The 24,363-nt window shown below is 41.5% G+C and overlaps 1 protein-coding gene across 4 annotated transcripts in view; it reads left to right on the forward strand.

The window, feature by feature from the left end:
• The first annotated feature begins 4,354 nt into the window (after positions 1–4,354).
• Positions 4,355–24,363, forward strand: part of SYT1 (synaptotagmin 1) — a 664,148-nt gene continuing 644,139 nt past the window's right edge. For 3 of the 4 annotated variants that reach the window (XM_060191358.1, XM_007525653.3, XM_007525654.3), the window contains exons 1-2: positions 4,355–4,525; positions 4,606–4,741. The gene's annotated coding sequence lies outside the window, so the exon portion shown is untranslated. The remainder of the gene's footprint in view (positions 4,526–4,605; positions 4,742–24,363) is intronic. The other variant, XM_060191359.1, reaches the window with a different exon arrangement.

The following is a 24,363-nucleotide window of genomic DNA, read 5'->3' on the forward strand; positions in this document are numbered from 1 at the left end:
TTAACCCGCTGTGCTACATATAATTTTTTTTATTATCTTTATGTATTGGATAAAGACAGCCAGAAATTAAAAGGGAAGTGTGACAGAGAAGAGGGAGAGAGGGAGAGAGAGAGAGAGACCTGCAGCACTGCTTCATCACTCACAAAGCTTTCCCCTTGCAGGTAGGGAGGGGGAGCTCAAACAAACATCCTTGCACACTGCAACATGTGCATACAACTAGGTGCACCACAACCCAGCCCCAACAAAGATTATATATATATATATATATATATATATATATATACACACACACACACACACACACACACACACACATATATATATATAATTTTTCACCAAGTGGAGAATTGTCTTGATATCTCTGTCCTGTAAGAATCACTTTTTGTGATCTACAGAAAACCTGGGCTAAGTTTGCACTTAATGAATTTCTAGTTTAAAGACTCTAATTCCCACTCTTGCCATAAGACACACTTTTCTCCTCAGTGCCCCAATCCAATTTAGTTTCTATTCTGATCACTAGCTTAAAATAGACTGAGAAAGGGAACATTAAAGTAGAAAATAGATGAATCCATTGAAAAAGAAATAGAAAAGGTGATCACAGGGAAATCTCAGTCAGAGCAAAAGTATGAAGGAAAAAAATCATAGAAGTGTATATTAAAAATGTTTTTCTTTTTTTGCAAAATAAAAATAAAGAGGGAGAAAAATCATGAAAGAAAATAGTACAAATATCTGAATGTAACTTTTTTTTAATGCCATCCAACCAGGGAATGAGTTAAGTCTTAGTAGCATAAGACACAGAGATTCTAAATTTGGAAGTATTTGAGGATTAGTATCAAGAGCAAGAAAAATAATAATAATAAAAAATATAAAGGACAGTTGAATCTGAGCTTCTGTGGAGATAGACTGATTAAAGATAAAAAAAGATGATGCACACTTTCTGATACAGAACAGTATGATATGCTAAGAGTAAGAGGATAGCAATCTCAGATTAGTGGAAACTAGGGCTGTCAGTGTGCAAGTACTGACATTAATGTGCTACTCCTGGGAATCTGGCAGTAGTACGGAGGGTTAAGCGCACTTGGCACAAAGCACAAGGACAGGCGGAAGGATCCTCAAGGACAGGCGGAAGGATACCTGTTTGAGCCCCTTGTCTGGCTCCCTACCTGCAGGGGAGTCGCTTCACAAATGGTGAAGCAGGTCTGCAGGTGTCAGTCTTTCTCTCCTCCTCTCTGTCTTCCCCTCCTCTCTCCATTTCTCTCTGTCCTATCCAACAATGACAACAATAATAACTACAACAATAAAACAACTAAGGGTAACAAAAGGGAATAAATAAACAAATATTTAAAATAAGTTATATATATAACATGCTACTCCTTCAAAAGTTCATCACAATCTAGATGCAAAACCTATGCCTTCCTGAGGTAGCAGTCTCTCTCAAGAAGCATGGGGATACATACACAGCTAGGATCAGCCATGTTGCCCATTATTCTGACCACTGAGAGTAATTGCTGACTAGACTGTGAAAGAACTGGGGACCAGGCAATTGGTGCACCCAGTTAAGTGCTCACATTATAGTGCTCAAGGACCCGGGTTCAAACCCCTGGTTCCCACCTTCTGGGGTAAAAGCTTCAGGAGTGGTGAAACAGCTGCAGGTGTCTCTCTGTCTCTCTCCCTCCCCTTCCTCTCTCAATTACTCTCTGTCTCTATATAAGTTAATACTAAAAAAAAAAAGAACTTGAAACAGGCGAGAACGATTTGCTAATATCTTCATATTAGGGTGTTAGTCAGGAACAGAGATAACTTCATTTGATCCATGTTCTACTTATTTAATTTGTTCTGAAATAAGTGTGTTTCTACATGCAGCTACTGAATGTAGTTATTAAAACAGGTAGTAATGTTAATCATGGGGGATCTACATAAGATACTAGAATTATTATTATTATTCTAGGAAAAAAGATCACTCTTAGATGCATATTGTACTAAGTATCTCATGCAAAGACATTTATAAATGTCTTAATGATAAATGCTTTGCCTTTTTATCCTCTTCCTGTCTTCTTTTACTTCATCAAATGTATCACATCAGTTTTGTTTTATTGTTATCACTGTTATTTGCAGAGACACACATAGGATTTAGCAAATCCCAGGTACCTTTTTTTCCCCCCATTCAGATGGGTAGACTGAGGCAGTGAGAGACATTACAGCCACCACTTCCTCTGGTGCCTTGCTTCTCCATTGTGGTACAGGGATTTAAATAGTGGCCTCAGGCATATATGGCAAGGCACACACCCTATCTCTCCAGCTAATAGACAATCTCTAAACCTCTATTATCTTTCAACATATGTGGAGCCACTCTGAATTATATTTGAAGAACATTTTTGGAAATGGAAGATAAAAATATCACGTTGTCATCTGGGAGTACACCATTTAAAAGTATTAGAGATCACCAACATCTTCCTCCTCCACCCCCTCCCCCTCCTCCTCTTCTTCTTCTTCTTCCTCCTCTTCTTCTTCTCCTCCTCCTCCTTCTCCTCCTCCTTCTTCTCCTCCTTCTCCTCCTCCTTCTTCTCCTCCTCCTCCTCCTCCTTCTCCTTCTCCTCCTCCTCCTTCTTCTCCTTCTCCTCCTCCTCCTTCTTCTCCTTCTCCTCCTCCTCCTTTTCTTCTTCTCCTCCTTCTTCTCTATCTTCTTTTTTGCCTAACTTATATTAGGGATCTTAATCTTAAACATCACATAAATAGGAGAGATTTAATTAAAGCTTGAAAAAAATGTGTTACTGTTAATTGAATTCTTACCATAGTTACCTTTGCAAGCCAAAGTTAATGAAACTCCAGTTCAAAGTGGATGGGTTTGGGGAATTGAGGTAGCTATTTATTTCTTTATCTGAACACTATGGGAGAGCTTCTCAGTAAAATACAGAGTTCAATTAGAAGAGTTTTTATTTGTAGCTATCGATCTCGGTCCACACTGCTCAACTGCTAGGATTTTAAAAGCAGAAGGAGTTAGAGGTTCAAAGGCCATTAAACAAGGTCAATAGTGTGAGCAAAGGAGAGACCACTTTGCATTTTGAAAGCCTGTGGAGTACAGGATGGATTTAACTCCATCTTGCTAGACGCCAGCAAAAGCCCCAGGCCCCTCACCTAGCTCTTGCTTCTTTGCCCCACCCCTGAACCTCTCCTTAGTCTCTCTCTCTCTCTCTCTATCCCCCCCCCCCCCATGTCTCGGCATTACCAAGCTATAAATGGCCCGAGAGCTTAGAGACAAATCAGGTCAGCTGGCTCTCACCAGGGAAAAGCTTCTTACTTCCTAGCAGAACCGTGCAGTGGAAGGAGGGAGGGAGCCCAAGCTTCAGTCTTTGCTGTGCGGGCTCTAGGGGTGGAGAGGGGGGTGGGGGGTGGAGAGAGAAAGAGATGGGGGAGGGGGAGCTTGCACACCCAACACCGTCGCACTAGACCCAAGTCTACAAACTTATTGGTCGCTGCAATGGAAACTCCCAGGCAGTGCTGCTGCTACTGGGTGGAGTCGCGCTCTCCGGCCCCACCTATGGGACCTAGCTTCCCCTGCAACCCTGCTCCACCCTCCTGCACCCTCCAGGGAGAGTCTTCCAGCGTCTCTCCAGGCTCGGGCTAGTCTGTCCCAGCTCCTTGAGCCCTCTAGTCCAGGTTAAAAATAAATAAATAAATAAATAAATAAATAGCCTTCCATAGCCTAAAGGGCCATCTCTCTGTGGCTTAGTTGGAGGACACTTGTGCAGAGAACCCTTTTCACATCCCCGCCCGGATCCCTGGGTCAAATGGCAGTATATAAACTTCTGCCCTAACCTAGTCAGCACCTTACAGCCAGGGAACCCAGACACCTCGGAACTCCGTTGATTGAACTCTGTTGCATCTGGGCATGCTCAGTATCAGGGCAGGTTTTGATTGAAAGTTAGAGAAAGAGAGAATAGCTTTGTGTATTATGCTGGTTCCATCTCCTATGCATATGGCTTGCTGAACAGGTTGTGGGCGGTGTGTGTGTGGGTGTGTGTGTGCGTGTGTGTGCATCTCTGACCTCCCTCTTCTCTCAAAGGTTTAGGGGGTGCCTGAGATTGCATCTTTTTTTTTGGTGGGAGGTGGGGGCAGTCCTCTCTAATGTCCTCCAGCCCCCCAGGGTCCCCCTCCTTGGGTTCCCGTCCCCTCAGCCTGGGCTGGAGAAGACTGTACGGAACTGGGCTGGGCTCCGCTGGCTGAGGGATCCACCTAGGATTGCTGCGCGCCGATTGGCTGTCGGCCACAGGGAGCCCGCACCGCAGCCAATCAGGAGGCCGGGGCTGGGAGCTGCTGGGCGGGCACCGCCTCCTCCTCCTCGCGGCTGGAGGGATTCCTGGAGCAGCTGCAGTGTAGGGGATGCTCTGACTACCCCCGTGCCTCTCCCTGCAGCCTTGCAAGCCACAACTTGGGGCTGCAGCCCGCCCAAGCCTCCGGCACCCCCTTTCCAAGGCGGTGCACAGCAGAGAGGAGAGGTGGGGGTGATCCGGCAACTCCCGAAGGGGTGTGTATCAGGTGGGGGCGACCAGCTGTGTTGGGGGGGCACCCTCACACCCACACACCCACACCTCTTTTGTGTTGCAGGCTGCCCCTCTGAGAACGAGAGCGAGCGCACGGAGGCAGCAGCAAGAGGAGTGCTCCACGCCCGGGTCCTCCAGAGGGGACCCGCGACTGGCACCCCCCTCCATCTCCACCACCAGCAGCAAGGTTCTCCCAGCAGGTAAGGCGGCGGGACGGACCCGGACAGCCCACCCAGGTGCCGCCTGGCTGCTCAAACCCGCCCTGGAGCTGCTCTCATGCTTGGTACTCTGGGGGTTCCGGCTACCGTGGGAGGTTGGGGACCAAGGGAGGGAGCCCCGGGTGGCCTATTGTGAGAAATCTGATGAACCCACAGGAACAGCTTCTGTCACAGCACTTTGCACAGTGATTTCCAGCCCAGAGTTGCTGCTGGTCTCCCCCTACCCCATCTTCTGGCTTGCTCCTTCCTTCTTGCCTTCCTTCTCTCTTCTCCCATGCACCCCCCACCCACTCTCTCCATCTCTAGCTCTCACCTTCCCCCACTCCTTTTTTTTTTTTTCCATCTTTCATTCTCCTTCCACCCTGAGCACTCCAGGGATTCTTTTCCTCCTGAAGAGAATTGCTTTTTTTTTTTTTTTTTTAATTTCCCCCTCTAAGGGAAAGGGAGGAGTTTAGGGGATGTTGTAAAGGAAGGAGAAAAAGATCTTCTTCCCAGGGAAAAGGGAAGAAACCAAGACAGAATGCCAGCACTGCTTTGAAAATGAGAGTACAGAAAAGCGATTAAGCCTGAAAGAGAGGAGTAAACAAGCCAGCCAGCCGGGACTGTCAGAGAGGTGGAAAACATCAAGTTTGTCCTGCCCTCCTCCTTGACACAGGCAGTGTCTCTCACTTGATTCCTTCAGAGGGAACCAGAATAAACCAACATTCCAAACACTTGCCATGGCTACTTAACTGCTGCTGCCTTTCAGTGCCAACTATCTGACTGTTCCTGTTCTCTTCTGTCCTGTGGGACTGACTGCCTGTTTGGGATTACCCATCAGTGGGAATGTTTGAACTTTTAAAAATGTCTCTTATTAATAAAGAGGGAAAAAAGGGGGGGATAATAGGAAAGAGGAGTGCTTCCTGGAGCTCTCTGGAATGGTTTTTTAATAGGGAGGGGGGATAAAAATGTGAAGTCTAAAAAATATTTGCAAAGTGACATCTAGGTATTATCAGGAGACTTGGGTTTCTACTTAGAGAAAGTCAAGCTTCTAGTTAGCTTTCTGTACTTCCTCAGATATTCATCCTTTGGGGGCGTCAAAGCAGTCATTTAAGTTTTTGTCTTCAAGGCACATTTGCAGTGAATTATGACTGTATTTTGCTTTTCCGACTGCCTGCATGCATCCATCTTTCCATTATCAAATCCATGCCTCACCTTGCCTTCTCTTCTATTAATGAGACTGCCCACTAAATATAAACAGGGTGTTTATTACAATCTCAGTATAAACACCATTTGGAAGATCAGTTGGCAAGAATCTTCTTCCCCTTGCACAAAGTTTAGAAAGTAGTGGTAGGCTGTTGGACTCTGATTTTCAGTATTTTAAAGGGAAAGCCTTTTTTTTTTCTTTCTTTTTTCTTTTTTTTTGGTTACTGTTGTTTTCATGTAGAGTTGGCTGGCATCTTCTGCATTTGCCAATCCCATCATCAGTGCTAGCAGCTTTCACTCCCTATTATTCACCAGAGAGGAAATGAGGAGAAGTGCCTGGTTCAGTGTAAGAGGAAATAGTGTCTGTGAGTCCTGTGGGCATTCAGGGGAACCAGGGAATGGAAAGGTTCAGCTAAAATCCTTTCCTTGGATTTTTCTATCAGGGGGTATCTTTTCCTGCATGCCCACTTGGAGTAAGAAAAAGCACTCTTCTTCTCAACTCTGCCTGACCTTCAACACTGATCTGTGCCTGTCAGGAAGTATCTTTTCACCAGATGCCTCCGTATATTCAGCTTACAGGCAACTTAGAGAAACACTGGCTTAATTTCCTATCAATCTGTTATTTTTTTCCTAAACCATTTTTCACTTGAAGCTATTCCCTTTCCTATGTAAGTAGGATGACCCTAGTGTCAGGCAAAGAAAAAAGAGCTTTCTCCTGGGGCTTTGGCATTTACATGCTTCGTTTGAATGTACTTGAAATCTCTGTGGAAAGATAACTAATTTTTTTTAGAGGTGCCACCTTTTGGTTACAAGGACAAAAGGACAATCTCTTAATTGCCTCTTGTGTATACAATAGATTTAACAAGTTTGGACAAGAAAAGACGTATAAGAAAAGCAAAATAAGTTTTTGTTGGCTTATTTCTCCAGTGTCTCAGGGAAAGAGAAAAGTTTGCACTTGTGACATTGTTTTTCTTGATTTGTTACAAATATTCATTGCAGCAGTGACCGATGAAAGATAAATATGAGTATTTGACTTTTAAGCACTTCTGAAAACAAGCCCTTATGTACTGTAATTCAGAACCACTTCTGATATGTGTTGTGCAAAAGGAGAGCAGACTTTGAATGCATTATAGGGAATCACTAAACCATCGTGCCACACAAAAATATTGAATATAGCCAGTAGCCGTCTCACGCAGTCTTTATCTCTTCTCATTTTAAAAGACTTTTTCTTTTTAGTAAATCTTATTACCATTTCAGAGAAAATATGTTAATTAACCTTTTAAAAAACAACAACAACAAAAAACTAAACATTACTGCTATGCAGACAGCAAGACAGCATTCTAAAATATGAAGTGCCCCAAATACCACATATTAGTTCTTACATGGTAGGTAGGTTTTTCACTTCATTTTATAATGGAAAATTTTAGTTGCTTCCTTGGCCAAGTAATTAGATTCTTCCAATCAGGAACTATAAAAATGCCTAACAGTATTTACTAGATGCTAGACTTCACATATATGAGTCTCTGCATATTAGACTTGGTTCTAACTGAAAATATAGTTGCTTTTCTTCATTGCATTTGTAAAATGAACTTAAACATTAAGAAATAAAATAAAGTATGTACCGAGCATCTGAAAGTTAATGTGAACTTCCTGTGTGCCTGATAATATGATGAATATAATATCAGCTCATTTATTTTGAGGTCAGCATATTAAGTCAGTTAAGCATGAATTCCTAAAACATGTTGAGAGTCCTCTAATCTTGGGAGTCGGGCTGTAGCGCAGAGGGTTAAGCGCAGGTGGCGCAAAGCACAAGGACCCGCATAAGGATCCCGGTTGGAACCCCGGCTCCCCACCTGCAGGGGAGTTGCTTCACAGGTGGTGAAGCAGGTCTGCAGGTGTCTATCTTTCTCTCCTCCTCTCTGTCTTCCCCTCCTCTCTCCATTTCTCTCTGTCCTATTCAACAATGACAACAACAATAATAACTACAACAATAAAACAACAAGGGCAACAAAAAGGGAATAAATAAATAAAATAAAATATTAAAAAAAAAGAGTCCTCTAATCTTAACAAACCCACATATACATACAGAGACAATTGTATGAGTCTAAAATAATTGGGATTTTCATTTTCTGCAACAAACAAGAAGAGGTATCTTTAATTCAGAATGGGAGTGATTACATGATGGTTGGGGAGGGAAGGCAAAAATAAGACAGCTTGGTTGCATAATGGAACAAACTTGATGGGATATTATAGAAAGCCAAGATCAAAGTTAGCTTTGTTGTTATAGAATTATGTGGATATGGGCTCTCTATGTGTTTTTGCTAAATGATAATACTAATAACAATAACAACAATAATAATGCTTTTTAGAATTAACTTACACATTTATGATTTCAGTATTTTAAAGTCTCCCTAAATGGATCTGTAATCTCTGATAAACTAGAGATACTTTCTGAATGAATTGCTTTCCATTGAAATTAGCCAAAGGTATTTCAAAAGGAATACAGTATATGGTAGATACTTTCAATTTCAGAACGTGTGTGTCTGTGTGTGCGTGTCTATCTCTGTGTGTTTGTGTTTGCATAGCCATATTCTCAGAATTTATACCCTTTTCTGAAAGTATTAGAAACTAATGACAATAGCATATAGTCTGCTGAAAACCACCATTTAAAAAAAAATTACAGCATCTTGAGGATGTTTGTAATAGCTCTTTGCTTGAGAGACTAGGAATACCGGAAATAAACTCAATGAACCTCTCCATCACTCTTTACAGTCTCTTTTATAGCTTTTGGAAGATATATAGGAATTGTGGATTCAAAGAAAATTTGCAATTTAGGAACATGCTGTTTTGTATGCAGGTGATATGACAGCCATATTTTCAGATTATTTACACAGAAGAGGGTAATAAAGTTATTGACTTCTAGAGGTGTTTTTTTTTCTCCTCCTAATATTTACTGAAAGATAAACTTGCTCTTATTTATTTATTTATTTATTTTTACAGACGTGCATGGCATGTTTTTCACTGACTTTCTCAAGTGCAATAGTTGTGTGAGCAACCCCTCTAGAAATTTTCGGGACTTTTTATGAAATCAAGAAATCGAATTCACATCTGTCTATTACTTGTGCTATTTCTTCCTAAGCAGGCATCTACTCTTCTAGTTGAAAGGAAATAGCTTCTCTGTCATTTTGAGAATGTTCTTGAAAAATCAAATTTATATTGACTTTTAAGATAAACCCTGGTAGCAGCATATATGAACATCATTTTACTCATGCATTAGTAGTGGGAAAATAAATGTATTTTCAACGTTATTCCAAATAAATTTGTTATGTCTATCACAGTGAGAAAGTTGCCCTCCCATATATGTGGGGGGAAACATCTCTCATCACTGCTATTTTTTTTTTTATTAAAAGGATGAAGGTTTTTCTTTAAAGTGTGCATGACAAATAGCGCTATGTTATAGAAATAGCAAGAACCAGAATTGGTCTTTGTTCAATATTAAGTGTATACTTTTAGGAAGCCAAGTGTAAGGCAATATCTCTTAGAATATCTTTCTCCTTAATTTGAAAACAATTTGAAAGCTCTAAAGAAAGTAAAAACTGAATTTAGTGTAAACTTAGCACACTTTTGGTAATGTTAAAATTGCATTTTCTTTTTATTTATTTATTTAATTTTTTAATTTTTAATTTTTTCCCTTTTGTTGCCCGTGTTTATCGTTGTTGTTATTGTTATTATTGCTGTCGTTGTTGTTGGATAGAACAGAGAGAAATGGAGAGAGGAAGGGAAGACAGAAAGGGGGAGAGAAAGACACCTGCAGACCTGCTTCACTGCCTGTGAAGCGACTCCCCTGCAGATGGGGAGCCGGGGGCTCGAACCGGGATCATTAAGAAGATCCTTGCGCTTAGCGCCATGTGCGCTTAACACACCTGCGTCACCGCCCGGCTCCCAAAATTGCATTTTCTTTTACATCTTTGAAATATTCAGCACAGATGTTTTCAAAACGATCTTTTTAATGTCCGTATTTTCCATATTTAGTTAAACCACAGCGTATAATTATTTAGAGCTAGTTCTGATGCTTCTGTGGTTTCATTTGTCACCAGTATTGCAAGCTTTTTTATTTTTCTTTTTATATTTATTTACTTTCCCTTTTTGTTGCCCTTGTTGTTTTTCATTGTTGTTGTAGTTGTTGTTGTTGATGTCGTTGTTGGATAGGACAGAGAGAAATGGAGAGAGGAAGGGAAGACAGCGAGGGGGAGAGAAAGACAGACACCTGCAGACCTGCTTCACCGCCTGTGAAGCGACTCCCCTGCAGGTGGGGAACCCGGAGGCTCTAACCAGGATTCTTATGCCTTTCCTTGCGCTTTGTGCCGGACTCCCTACTGCAAGCTTTAAAGGCTCATGTCACACTTGATCGTCCTAATTTGCCAATGAGAGAAATGAGAGAGGTGAAACTTTATTTTCTGGCTAGTGCAATGGAAACACAAAGAAAAACCACTGGGCACTTGTACATTGGCCTCACATAAGGATGTCCAGCTGGAGATTATACTTCAAGAGAGTGATTTTCTTTTACAGAGGGACTTTAGAAAACTATAAGCAAATTACAAGAATAAATGCCTCCTGTTTTTGATCTGTCTATATGAAATGAGGATGAGAATGGCCTTTTTAAGCTAGTGTAAGAACCTAGGAATTTATTTCATTTCTGGAATCCCTAACTTTCCTGTGGAGCAACATTCTATCACATTTAGCTGATGACAACCATGGTATACCAACCACAAATACTGTACCTACAACATTTACTGAGGAGGCTCAGTCAGGAATCCATGTTTTTTTTTTTTTTTTTTTTTTTTAGTGGGGCACCTGGTTAAGCATACACACTACAGTGCACAAGGACCAGGGTTCGAGCCCCTGGTCCCCACCTAGAGGGGGAAAAGCTTCACGTGTGGTGAAGCAGGGCTATAGGTGTCTCTATGTCTTTCTCCCTCTCTATCTCTCCCTCCCCTTTCCATTTCTCTGTCTCTATCGAATCATAAATCAATAATTAAAAAATAAAGGAATTCATGTTTTGCAGAATAAGCAATTAATCCAAATCAAATTATAGCACTGCCCCCTTACCCTTATCTTAGTGAACCTTCTTTTCTATTTGTGTAAGATGTCTTTGTTTATTATTTAAAGTGCTTAGAGTCTATATAGTAATAATTGTTATTATTATGGTAAAAGGGTAGCATGAAAGTAAAAAGATTTTTCCATATCCATCCATGCTGTAGTAACCTTTTAAAAATTGTATACATTTTATTTATTTTCATTTTTTAATTTTTGTATTTTATTTTTTAAAATATTTTATTTATTTTTATTTTTGAGAGAGATGCAGAGGGAGAGAGAGGGAAACACCAGAGCACTGGCCAGCTCTGACTTCTGTTGGTGTGGGGGATTGAACCTGAGACTTCAGTCTTAGGCATGAGATTCTCTTTATGCTATCTCCATTACCATTATGCTATCTCCCGCCTTTTTTTTTTTATTAGTGGTTTAATAATGATCAACAAGATTGTAAGATAACAGGGGTATAATTCCACACAGTTCCCACCACCAGAGAGTTTCCCATACCCTCCATCGGAAGCTTCCCTATTCTTTATCCCTTTGGGAGGATGGACCAAAATTCTTTATGGGGAGCAGAAGGTGGGAGGTCTGGCTTCTATAATTATTTCTCTGCTGGACATGGATGTTGGCAGCTGTCTCTACACCCCCAGCCTGTTTCTGTCTTTCCCTAGTGGGGCAGAGCTCTGGGGAGGGGAGGTTCCAGGACACACTGGTGAGGTCGTCTGCTCAGGGAAGTCAGGATGGTGTCATGGTAGCATCTACAACTTGGTGGCTGAAAAGCATTAAGATATAAAGCAGGAAAAACTGCTTAATAATCAGGAACCAAAAGGTAAGAGTATAGCAGATGAGATTTGGGGTCTTCATGTTGGAATAAGCTAGGAAGTCTATTTTATTTTATTTATAAAAATATTTATTTATTTATTACTGGATAGACACAGAGTAATTGAGAGGAGAGGGAGAGAGACAGACATCTTCAAGCCAGCTTTACCACTACTGAAGCTTTGCCTGGTTAGGTGGGGACCAGGGCTTCAACCTGGGTCCTTGTGCACTTTCATGTGTGCTTAACCAGATGTACCACTTAGCCTTATTTATTTATTTGTTTATTGCCTCCACGTTTATTGCTGGGGCTTGGTGCCTGCACTATGAATCCACTGCACCTGGAGGCCATTTGTGGTTGCCCTTGTTGTCATTATTGTTATTGTTGCCATTGCTGTTGTTGTTGGATAGAACAGAGAGAAATGGAGGGAGGAGGGGAGGACAGAGAGGGGGAGAGAAAGACAGACACCTGCAGACCCGCTTGACCACCTGTGAAGTGAATCCCCTGCAGGTGGGGAGCTGGAGGCTCGAACCGGGATCCTTACGCAGGTCCTTGTGTTTTGCACCATGTGCACTTAACCTGCTGCTCTACAGCCTGACTCCTTTTTTTTTTTTTTATTGAGGTTGTTAAAAACTTTATAGCTCAGTCATTGTCACATGCATATAATGTCATTATGTACCTGGCCTGCACTGCAGGTGGGGGTGTAAATCAGTCCAACCCTTAGGGCAGGTAGTCTGGAGACTGACACCCTTCTTTCAGTCACAAAGTCAGCAAACCCACCTCCAGTTCTGTGATGCTCCCTGGGTGTGACCTAGGTACCTAGGGGGCCACTTCCTTTGTGGCCCAGTCTGTGTGCCTATCACCTCAAGCTTCCTCTGGCCTCCAAGCAGATTAATTGGATCTACTAATTGCTTCCTTGAGATCTGCTGAGGTATTTTCATCAGCATGATGCCTAAGGCTCATGAAAATACTCAGCCCAAATACACACAGCTATGCCAAGCTTAGTTTTTTAATACTTTTAAAAGGAGATGTTGACTCTTGCACGAGTTCTAGGTTGACTGATGAAATGGCTCTTATTATGTTTTTAAATATTTTTCATTTCATGTATTACTCGGTAGAGAAAGAGAAATTGGGCTGGGAGCAGATAGAGAGGGACAGAGACAGAGACACCTGCAGCCCTGCTTCACCACTCTGGAAGCTTTCTTCTAGCAAGTGGGCGCCAGCAGCTTGAACCTGTGTCCTTGCACTCTGTAGTGTGTGCTTAACCGGGTGCACCACCATATGACCCCAGAATAGTTTTGATTGGGAGTTTCTTTTGGTTACTAACAAGTGATCCCAACAAAAGGTGAAGTTGTCAAACCAGGAACCAATGTGTTTTTTTTTTCTTTTACTTTTTGACTTCAGTGGACAAACCTGAACTAATTACTAAAAGGAGTTTCACCTGCTTGAACTAACTGTCATCTTTTCAGTATCCTCCTGTGTCTTGTTCTGAAAAACCTTCCATGTCGGGTCCGGGTGGTGGCGCACCTGGTTGAACACACATGTTACAGCCCACAAAGACCCGGGTTCAAGCCCCTGGTCCCCACCTGTAGGAGGAAAGTTTGCAAGTGGTGAAGCAGGGCTGCAGGTGTCTCTGTCTCTCTTCCTCTCTATCTGCCTCTTTCCTCTCTCAATTTCTGGCTATCTTTATCCAGGAAAGAAAGAAAGGAAGGGAGGGAGGGAGGGAGGGAGGAAGGAAGGAAGGAAGGAAGGAAGGAAGGAAGGAAGAGAAGAAAGAAAGAAAGAAAGAAAGAAAGAAAGAAAGAAAGAAAGAAAGAAAGAAAGAGGGAGTCGGGCGGTAGTACAGTGGGTTAAGCGCACAGGTAGCGCAAAGTGCAAGGACATGCATAAGGATCCCAGTTTGAGCCCTCGGCTCCCCACCTGCAGGGGAGTCGCTTCACAGACGGAGAAGCAGGTCGGCAGGTGTCTATCTTTCCTTCCCCCTCTCTGTCTTCCCCTCCCTCTCTCCCTGTCTCTTGGTCCTATCCGACAATGATGGCATCAATAACAACAATAACTACAACAATAAAACAACACAGGCAACAAAAAGGGGAATAAATAAATATTTAAAAAAGGAAACAAAGAAAGAAGGAAGGAGAAGGGAAGAAAGGAAGGAAGAAAGAAAGAAAGAAAGGAAGAAAGAAAGAAAGGAAAAAAGAAAGGGGGAGGGAGGGAGGAAGGAAGGAGGGAGGGAAACCTTACATGTCCACATAGTACCTCCTCCTCATAAGAGATAACTGAGAAGTGGTTTCATTCTAATGACTCCACGGGTAGCACTGTAGACTTTTATAGAAAAGTGCCTTTCTGTTAACTACAAATCTAGTGTCAGTCATCTTTTGATGAAAGCTACTGTAAGTAGAAATAATACTACGATCCCAGCAGGCCATGCTCTAGATGTCCTGTTAATATAAACAGGGTGGAGACCCTCCTCACCATTTACTGAACTGGGTTGGCTTGGATCGTGTGTTGTTTGTGAGCGACCAAGCTGAGCCCATCCTCCACCACACTGAAGGAAGCTTTTGGAGCTATGGCTCTTTCTCTCTCTGTTTCTCTCTCTATATATATTTGATAAGAGACAACCAGAAACCCAGAGGAATGGGGAGATAGAGAGGGAGAGAGACACCTGCAGCCCTGCTTCACCACTAGTGAAGCTTTCCGCATGCAGGTGGGGACCAGGGGCTTGAACCTGGGTCCTTGTACATTGTAACATGTGTGTTCAACCAGGTGTGCCCCCACCTGGCCCCTATTTCTCCCTCTTCCTCTCCTTTTTCCTCTTCCTTCGTTTCTGTCTCCTATCTCTGTCTTTATCTAAAAAGAAAATGAAGAAAGTGCCCAATAGTTTTATTTATTTTTAATTTCTTTGTTTGGAGTTCGGAGGACTAATGTTTTACAGTTGACAGGAAATACAATAGCTTGTACAAGAATAACATTTCCCGGTTTCCCACATAACAATACAACCCCACTAGGTCCTCTGCCATCACATTCCAGGACCTGAGCCCCCCCCCCCCCCCAGGGAGTCTTTTACTTTGGTGCAATACACCAGCCTATTTCTATTTTTGTGGGGAAAAATCAACAAGTAGTATTTAGACAAGAAGACTCATTGGCTTTTGAAAGAAGGGCAAGTTGTATAGTGTAGCCTATAAAGACCTAACCAACTCTGGTCATTTTATTTTTATTTATTTATTTATTTTTTCCTCCTCCAGGGTTATTGCTGTGCTTGGTGCCTGCACCATGAATCCACCGCTCCTGGAGGCCATTTTTCCCCCCTTTTGTTGCCCTTGTTGTAGCTTCGTTGTGGTTATTATTATTGCCCTTGTTGACGCAATTCGTTGTTGGATAGGACAGAGAGAAATGGAGAGAGGAGGGGAAGACAGAGGGGGAAGAGAAAGATAGACACCTGCTGACCTGCTTCACCGCCTGTGAAGTGACTCCCCTGCAGGGGGGGAGCCGAGGGCTCGAACTGGGATCCTTAAGCCAGTCCTTGGGCTTTGCGCCATGTGCGCTTAACCCGCTGCGTTACCTCCCGACTCTCGGTCATTGTATTTTTAACTCGCAAGGTTATTTAAAAAAAAAAAAAAGGAGACCTAGTTTTGCAGGAGAAAGACAAGGTTGTAAAGCCTTGAATCTGTTTATGGCTAGGAGTGTCTGCCAGGTCCTGGTGTGGAGACTGGCTCTCTGTCTCATCCCTGGCATTTTCATCTGATTGGAGAAATGACTAAAGTGAGCCTTTGGGTACTGCATCATACATGTGGAACACCAGAACCTCTTGTACAAATAGAATAACATCAGCATCCGATTTCAACCAGTATCCAGATTTCAAGGCTATTGGCTTTCTGCTTTTTAAAATTTATTTTCTCTTTTGTTACCCTTGTCTTTTTTTTTATTGTTGTTGTAGTTATTACTGTTGTTATTGATGTCATTGTTGGATAGGACAGAGAGAAATAGAGAGAGGAGGAGAAGACAGAGAGGGAAAGAGAAAGATAGACACCTACAGACCTGTTTCATAGCCTGTGAAGTGAATCCCCTGCAGGTGAGGAGCTGGGGGCTAGAACCTGGATCCCTAGGCCGGTCCTTGCGCTTTGTGCGACGTGCACCTAAGGTGCTGCGCTACCGCCCGACTACTGGCTTTATGTTTTAATATATGTACATTATCCCACAATATGACAGTGCTTAAAAGTGTTTTGCGTGTTCTCTGTCTGTGGTGCAAGAAATTCCTGTAAGGGCTGAGTTAATGACATGACATTACAAGCTGTTTGACTCTTTTTACTGTTTTCATGAAATTATAAAGTTATGTCTTAAAAGCCTAGTCACCAACTTGAGCTAAAAATGACATTTACATAAAAGCCAATGTAGTCTTAAACTGACCAAATGCTACCGTGCTTTTTAAATTTAGTTGTTTTTTTAAAACAGTTGACATACAAGTTTCCAGTCCCCCCACACACACATACCCCCACACCCCCTAGGAGAATCATAGACTTTCTGGGCCATTCCTAGCCACAACAGAATGAATACTGTTGACAGGTATAGGCAGGCTTCTTCAGGAAAAAGAAAACACATTTTTATATGCCTTGGAGAATCTGTTTTATGATTTATGCATTGAACACATGGCAACAATTTGATTTCTTTTGACTTTGCAACCTACAAGCATTGGAGCAAGAATAGATCTGTTCAACTCTTCCAGTGAAAAGACTATAACAGTTCTCTCCTATTGCCTTCCTCCATCCCTCCCTTCCTTCCTTTCTTCCTCCCTTCCTCTCTCTCTCCCTCCCTTCCCCTCTCTCTCTTTCTTTCTTTCTTTCTTTCTTTCTTTCTTTCTTTCTTTCTTTCTTTCTTTCTTTCTTTCTTTCTTTCCTGGATAAAGACAGCCAGAAATTGAGAGAAGAGAGAGGAAGAGAGAGAGGGAGAGAGATAGAGAGACACCTGTAACCCTGCTTCACCACTTGCAAACTTTCCTCCCTCTCTCTCTTTCTGGTCTGTTCTAATTGTACCCTTTCTTTATCCTTTCTTTCAGCCTCCCTTCTTCCCTTTCACTTTATTTTCCATACCTTGATGAGTGGGTTTTCAGTAGAATCGCCATCATCTTTGTACTCCTGGCCCCAATCTAATCTGCACTAGCTGGATTCATTCTTTACTAATAACCAGGAAAATTGGTTTTTAGTGTGTGAGGATTCTGGGTTAGCTTCACAAAACATGCCTAAGTACACCAGGGAGCAACTTTTCTATATGTTTATGTAATTGGAATACAAAATGGAATGGGGTATGATTTTGAATGTTTTTTTTATTAGTGATTTAATAGTGATTAACAAGATTATAAGGCAATAGCAGTACAATTCTACACAGTTTCCAACACTAGAGTTCCATGTTCTATCCCCTCCATTGGAAACTTCCCTATTCTTTATCTCTCTGGGAGGAAGGACCACAATTCTTTATGGGGAGCAGAAAGTGGGAGTTCTGGCTTCTGTAATTGCTTCTCTGGTGGACATGAGTGTTGGCAGGTGGATCCACACCCCCAGCCTGTGTCTATCTTTCCCTAGTGGGGCAGAGCTCTGGGGAGGTGAGGTTCCAGGACACACTGGAGACACCATCTGCCCAGGGAAGTCAGGTTGGCATCATGGTAGCATCTGCAATTTGGTGGCTGGAAGGTGGAAGGTAGAACAAATTGTTTAATAAAAAGGAATCCAAAATTAGGAATTTAGCCAATGAAATTAGGGATCTTTGTGTGAGGAAAAAACTAGGAAGTCTGTTTTGGGTATGTTCCCTGTGGCCCATGACTTTGGTAATTTTTGCCTGAGCCTAATAACTAACATGCAGGTGGACTATAAGTATTGTCTGGGAAGATGGGGTCAGCATTGAGAATAGGGCTAGAAAGCTGAATCAGGGCAGAGAGTAGCATCCAAACTTGAAGGCAATCTATGAATAAAATTATCTGTCTACCTCACCCACCTGACCGAGGGTCCATATATATTCCTATTTAGCACAGGAGCCTGCATGACCTGAGTCCCTGTCAGTCTGAGCTCCAACAACGTGACCTCAGTCTCAAGGCTCTAGAAAGGGTATCTATTAATTTGCTTAGTACATGACAACTAGCATGCTACCAGGTGAAAAATAAAAGTCTAACCTCACTGAATATCGGCATTGCAATATTTGTTCTAATAGAAAGAATAAGGCCATGTTTTAAAGATTTATTTGTTAACGAGAGAGGAAAGAGAGAAACTAACCTGAATACCACTGAGGCACACAAGTTGGTCTCTCTCTCCCTCTCGCCCTCTTTTCTCAGTGTCTCCTATCAAATTAAAAACAAAAGATACATAAGTAAATAAATAATTAACTTAGGATATCAAGTTTGAAAGTCTAATGTCACCTCCCCAGACCATCAGATAAAAAAAAAGTTAATATACTGAATCTCTGTAAGTCTAACAATGAGTAAGTGTTGTTTTAAAATAATTTGAGAGTTTCCTCATCTATAAGAGAGGCTACTAATTCTGCATCACTAGACATAGGCTTTCAGTCCTTGCTGTATTAACACAGTTAATGTGATATGCCAGTCCAGTTTATTTCCTTCCTTGTCAACCACATAGCTCTCAGTCATCCATCTCAAGTGCATGGCGATGATTTAAATAGTAAGAGTTGTAGCTTTACTGCAAGCACTCTTTCACAGCATTTCTTCACAAAGAAATACACAAATACACAAAATTTCTCATAGTTTCCTGAGCCAACACTAGTGATGCTTGTCTTCTTGTATTCCAAAGAAGAGATATCTAAACTCTGCTTTAAAATGCAGACCCAGAAGGCTGGGAAGTGGCCTCCCTGGTAGAGGGTACAGGCCACTCTGCATAAGAACCTGGATCAAAGGAGTAATCTCCACTTGTGGGGGAACCTTCATGGGCTATGAAGCAGTGTTCTCTTCAAGTTCTCTTGCTGTCTCTTTGCTATCTCTTGTCATCTCCCTCTCTGTTTCCTCCTTGCCTCTCAATTTCCTTTAGTCTCTATCAAGAAAAAGAAAGAGAGATAAAGAGAAGAAAAAAAAAAAGAAAGGAAAATGTATAGTATTTTGCAGCCAAATACTATACATTTCAAACTTGTGTGATCCCTAGCTGAAAAGTATATATCATTTTAGAATAATATATTTCTTTGGGTAAGTACCTTGAAGTTGTTATAATGTGCACAGTTTTGGATGCTGGGAAGGAAGGAAGGAAGGAAAGAAGGAAGGAAAGAAGGAAGGAAGGAAGGAAGGAAGGAAGAAAGAAAGAAAGAAAGAAAGAAAGAAAGAAAGAAAGAAAGAAAGAGGAAGGAAGGAAAGGGAGGGAGGAGAATGGGAGAGAAAATGGCTGCCTAGAGGTGCCAACCCCAGAATTAACCCCGGTGGTAATTAATTGGAACAGAAGAGAAAAGAATAAAGAAACAGGTCTTAGCCCCAATTATTAAAATCTTACTTTGAAGTCCATCAGTTAAAAGCAATTTGGCATTAGGGATTAGACACAGTTGTCTACGTTAAGATGTTGAAAAATAGTATTGATTGTATAGTTGATCTATTAAAAAGAAACAAAGAGTTAGAATTGGGAAAGGCCTATAGAAAGATTATAACATTTATTGGATTGTGGTGGGTATTGATTGGAGGCTGGGGGTTGGGGTAACAGGCTATAATCATGTTTTTGTTTCTTTGTTTTGCTTTTAACCAGAACACAGTTAAACTATGATGGTAATAGGGTTTGAACCCAGGACCTTTGCTCCCTCGGTCATGAAGGTCTTTCTGCCTAACCACTATGCTATTTAGCCATCTAATCATATTTAATTTTTTAATCACATGTTAAATTTTTTTTCCATATACTCCATTTACTTTTCTCATTAGGCTGAGAATCATATTAATCTCACTACAATTTTTAAATGGGAGAATTGTTAAAGGAAGTGACTTTCCAGTGCCCTGCAAGCATTATGTCCAGGAACAGGGTTTCCTATGCCAAGCAGTTGGTTTGTGAAGTCAGTTCTCAGCCATAAGCACTTATCTAATCATCAGATCCCTTAGGGAAAGAAGGATAGTGACAATGAAATGAAGATAACCAAAAGATGTTGAAGATGACTTCCATTCAAAAGATGCAATTTCCATCTACTTAATTCAATAATTTGTCCAAGGCATGGCGGTGTGATAAAAACATGAAACTTAGAGTATATATCCTTGAAACCTGGATATAAAAACCTCTTTTGCGTGCAAACATCAATAAGATATCTGACTACTAAAATTGCATTTCCCTAGAAATGAGAACATAATAAAGCTTCCACATTGTTCATTACTGTACTCATAAATACAAAAAGAAAAAAGCACACCCTCTCACCTTTTTTATCTTAGACATTATCTCACCTAACTAAAATGCTTACTGAAGAAAGGATTTTAGACTTAAGCAGAGAATCAAGACGCCTTTTGAATTTATTTGTGTCTAGAAATGGAAAATAAAATTACAAGATTGATGCCAAGGTTATGCATCCTAGTTTGTTGAGCTCTACTTTATTTAGAGTCGGGTTCTTTATAGTGGTAGTCATAATGATTATTAGCTTAAATAAAAACTCCATCTAGGGGGTTGGGTGGTAGCACAGTGGGTTAAGTACACATGGCACCAAGGGCAAAGACCAGCGTAAAGATCCTGGTTGGAACCCCCGGCTCCCCACCTGCAGGGGAGTTCTTCACAGGCGGTGAAGCAGGTGAAGCAGGTCTGCAGGTTTCTCTCTGTCTTCCCCTTCTCTCTCGATCTCTCTCTGTCCTATCCAGCAACAAAATGGGAAGAATGGCCGCCAGGAGCAGTGGATTCACTGAGCCTGAGCAATAACTCTGGAGGCCAAAACAAAACAAAACAAAAACAACAACAGCTACAAAAGCCCCATGTTAAGAGAATGTTTTACTCCCAAAGAATTTTCCAGAATAAGCTTGATTAAAAAGTACGACGTATTATTATCTTTGCTGGCTTTGCATATTCTTGAAGTTGAGTGTTTTCCGTAGGTGTAGCATGCCTCAATTGCATAGAATAAGAGTTCCATTATAGAAAAAAAAATAGACTTGATCAAAAGTTGGCAGATGCAATCATTTTATGGTTCATAAGGTATGAACATTTGTTAAAGGGGAAAGGGGGAACAGGAAGGCAGACATTTGCTTCCCCCCATTCTGAAGGTCCGTCACGCGAATCTCAACAATGAATTGAAAAGAGCATGATTATCCAGGTAAATTAAACTTTTATTGAAAACATGTTAGGGCATGAAAGAGAGAGAGAGAGAGATAGGGAAAGAGATAGAGAGGAAAGGACTCACTTACTTTCTTGTTGGTCACATGGTAGTCCCAGAAAGACAGCGAGAGAGAGGGAAAAGGGACTTTTTTTTTTTTTTTTTTTTTGCTGTCAGGGTCAAAGAGCCTGAAGGATTTTGGGCTCTGGCTTTTAAACCCCAAATGAGCCCTGCCTACACCTTCTAAGCCACACCTGTAACCACTCCTGTTTCTGGACAGTAACTTTACCCCTCAATACACTATCTATTCACAAAGATGGGTGCTGACCACCATGGCAAAATCCCCCTCTCAGGAGGACCCTTACTGTTAAAGCCACCAGCGTCCTGGCTGATGGGTGAGGAGGGGACTTCTGGAGTTACAGGAGGAAATTCATTGAAGTTGAGTTTGCAGAGAGGATTTGGCCCCCAGTGTCTGATATAATCGTATTTATTATTATGCATGGAAACTCCCTATCAGTAAGACATGTTGGGTCTTTGCTTTACTACTGTCTTGGCTTCTTGCTTTATTTCTTTCTTTATTTTATTTTTTCATTCAGTGTTGAGATTGTTGGACTTGAGGATTCTTTAAAAAAATTTTTTTTTACATTTATTTTTCCTTTTGTTGCCCTTTTTAAAAAATTGTTGTGGTTATTATTGTTGTTGATGTCGTTGTTGTTGGATAGGACAGAGAGAAATGGAGAGGGGAGGGGAAGGCAGAGGGGGAGAGAAAGACATCTACAGACCTGCTTCACTGCCTGTGAAGTGACTCCCCTGCAGCTGGGGCTCCAACTGGTCCTTGAACTTCGCAGGTCCTTGAACTTCGCACCATGTGCACTTAACCCGCTGTGCTACCGCCCTAGACTTGAGGATTCTTAGAGATCTGCATACAGCCAGCCAAAGACATGTGAAGTGCAGACACATGGGGTTTTTATTGTCTTTATGGTGTGGAGGTTATTTCAAAGTTGATTTTATACTATGTGCATTTAACCTGATGTGCCACCGCCTGGCCCCCTAGTTGATTTTATAATTGACTTAATCATAGTATGAATCTCTGTAAACATTTGCAGCAAGATACTATACATTTCAAACTTGTGTGATCCCTAGCTGAAAAGTATATATCATTTCAAAATAATATATTTCTTTAGGTAAGTACCTTGAAGTTGTTGTTATAATGTGCACAGTTTGGGATGCTGGGAATGAAGTCAACAGAGCAAACAAACAAGGCTAAGGGAGGGTACAACAACAGCAGCCACAACAACAACAAAACAGTGCTGAGGGATAGTTTTAAATTGTGAGAAGTAATGCATAATAATACAACAGGCTAGTGGATAAAAACAAAGCCACTCAGGGAATCCAGTCAAGGAGCATATGTAAGCTGAGTCACAGGAAGGAAGGAACCAACAGTGTAAATATCTGGAAGCAGCAGTGTAGACAGAGGAAGCAGCCCCTACAGAGACTATGCAGACAGAGTGAGCTGTTTACTTACCGAGAGATTAACGGCAAAGATAGATAAATTGCACTTATTCTCAGTTCATACAGTGAACTCAGATTGAGCATTTTACTTATTTTATTTTTTAAAGAATTTATTTATTCATGAGAAAGATAGGAGGAGAGAAAGAACCAGATATCAGTCCAGTACATGTGCTACCAGGGATCGAACTCAGGATTCTCATGCTTGAGAATCCAATGCTTTATCCACTGTATCACCTCCCGGACCCACTACTTTAGCATTTTATTAAAAAGAATCAACCAACATTACGGAGCTTTTCCAAAGCACTAGAATCACACATAACCTCAGCTTTGTTTCAATATCTTTACTCATTTTTTAAAACATGTTTAAACTTTTATTTATTTATTTACTTACTGGATAGAGACAGCTAGAAATCGAGAGGGAAGGGGTGATGGAGAGGGAAAGAGTCAGAGAGACACCTGCAGCCCTGCATCACCACTGATAAAGCTATTCCCCTGCAGGTGGGGAGCAGGGGCTTGAACCTGGGTCCTTGTGCACTGTGGTTCCTGTGCTCAACCAGGTGTGCCAGGTGTGCCCGGCTCTACTCATTTTTCGTACTGGGTTTCCAGTCAGAGTTTATGTGCTAACATTTTCTATGATGACGATGATGGCATAGTTCCTACCCTGACTTTCAGAATTTACTCTCAGAATTCTTTTTTTTAAAGGGTTTGTTTTCTTTTGTTTAGCTTATTTAAATTTATGAGGGAAGTAGAGATAAAGGAAGGGGGAGAGACATAGAGAGAGGGAGGAAAAACCCTGCTCAGCTCTTGGTGGTGCTGGGTTCTGACACTGGGACCTCAGAACTTCCAGAATCAGAATGTGTTGTATAAACATTAAACTGTTTCACCAACCCTATTCTCAGAATTCTTCTAGGGTGTGCTGTTTTTATCCTGGGTTGTTTATATTGAGAAGCACAACTCTTTTTCTTTTTTTAAAATTTTTATTTATTAATTATTGGATAGAGACAGGAGAAATTGAGAGGGAAGGGGGAGATAGAAAGGGACAGACACAGAGAGAGACACCTGCAGCCCTGCTTCCCCACTTGCAAAGCTTTCCCCCTGCAGGTGGGGACCAGGGACTTGAACCTGGGTGCTTGTGCACTATCATGTGATCATTTAGCCAGGTGTGCCACAGCTTGGCCTCATAGCAATTCCTTTTCCTTTATAGCATATACAACTAATATACTTTAGAGAAAGCTTTTGTTAAATCTCCATAGACTTCTAACTTTTTGCTCCTCTTTCTAAGGGCCTAACCCCAATTTCACTTACTTTGGAATTTAAGTGAAAACCTTGATCATTTTTTCTTTTTTCTTTTCTTATCAGAGTAATGACTCCCCCACCCCCCATGTAATTTCCTTTTGACTATAGATTTGATTATATTCCACAAAAGTCTCATTTAGAATTTGAAAGAAAAGTAAATAAACACTGGAAATCTAATGAAACAAATCATTCTGTGTTGATGATCATTCAGACAACAGGGATCCCAGAGTCTTGGCCGGAAATTATTTTTCCTCTATCTAGTTTCATATCCTGGTTTCAAGAACTCAATAATTTAAGTCTACCTAGGTCCACTAGTGGACAGGGTGCTTTTTGAAGGCATACTAACCTAGGGGAGACTGCCACAGGAGCAGTTAAAGCATCAATCCGAAATGGCTGTCTTTTCACCACGAAGACTCTTGGAGACATGACACACTGATAGCATCATGCCTAGCAAATG

This window comes from Erinaceus europaeus, chromosome 5 (assembly GCF_950295315.1).
Source record: "Erinaceus europaeus chromosome 5, mEriEur2.1, whole genome shotgun sequence".
NCBI lineage: Eukaryota > Metazoa > Chordata > Mammalia > Eulipotyphla > Erinaceidae > Erinaceus > Erinaceus europaeus.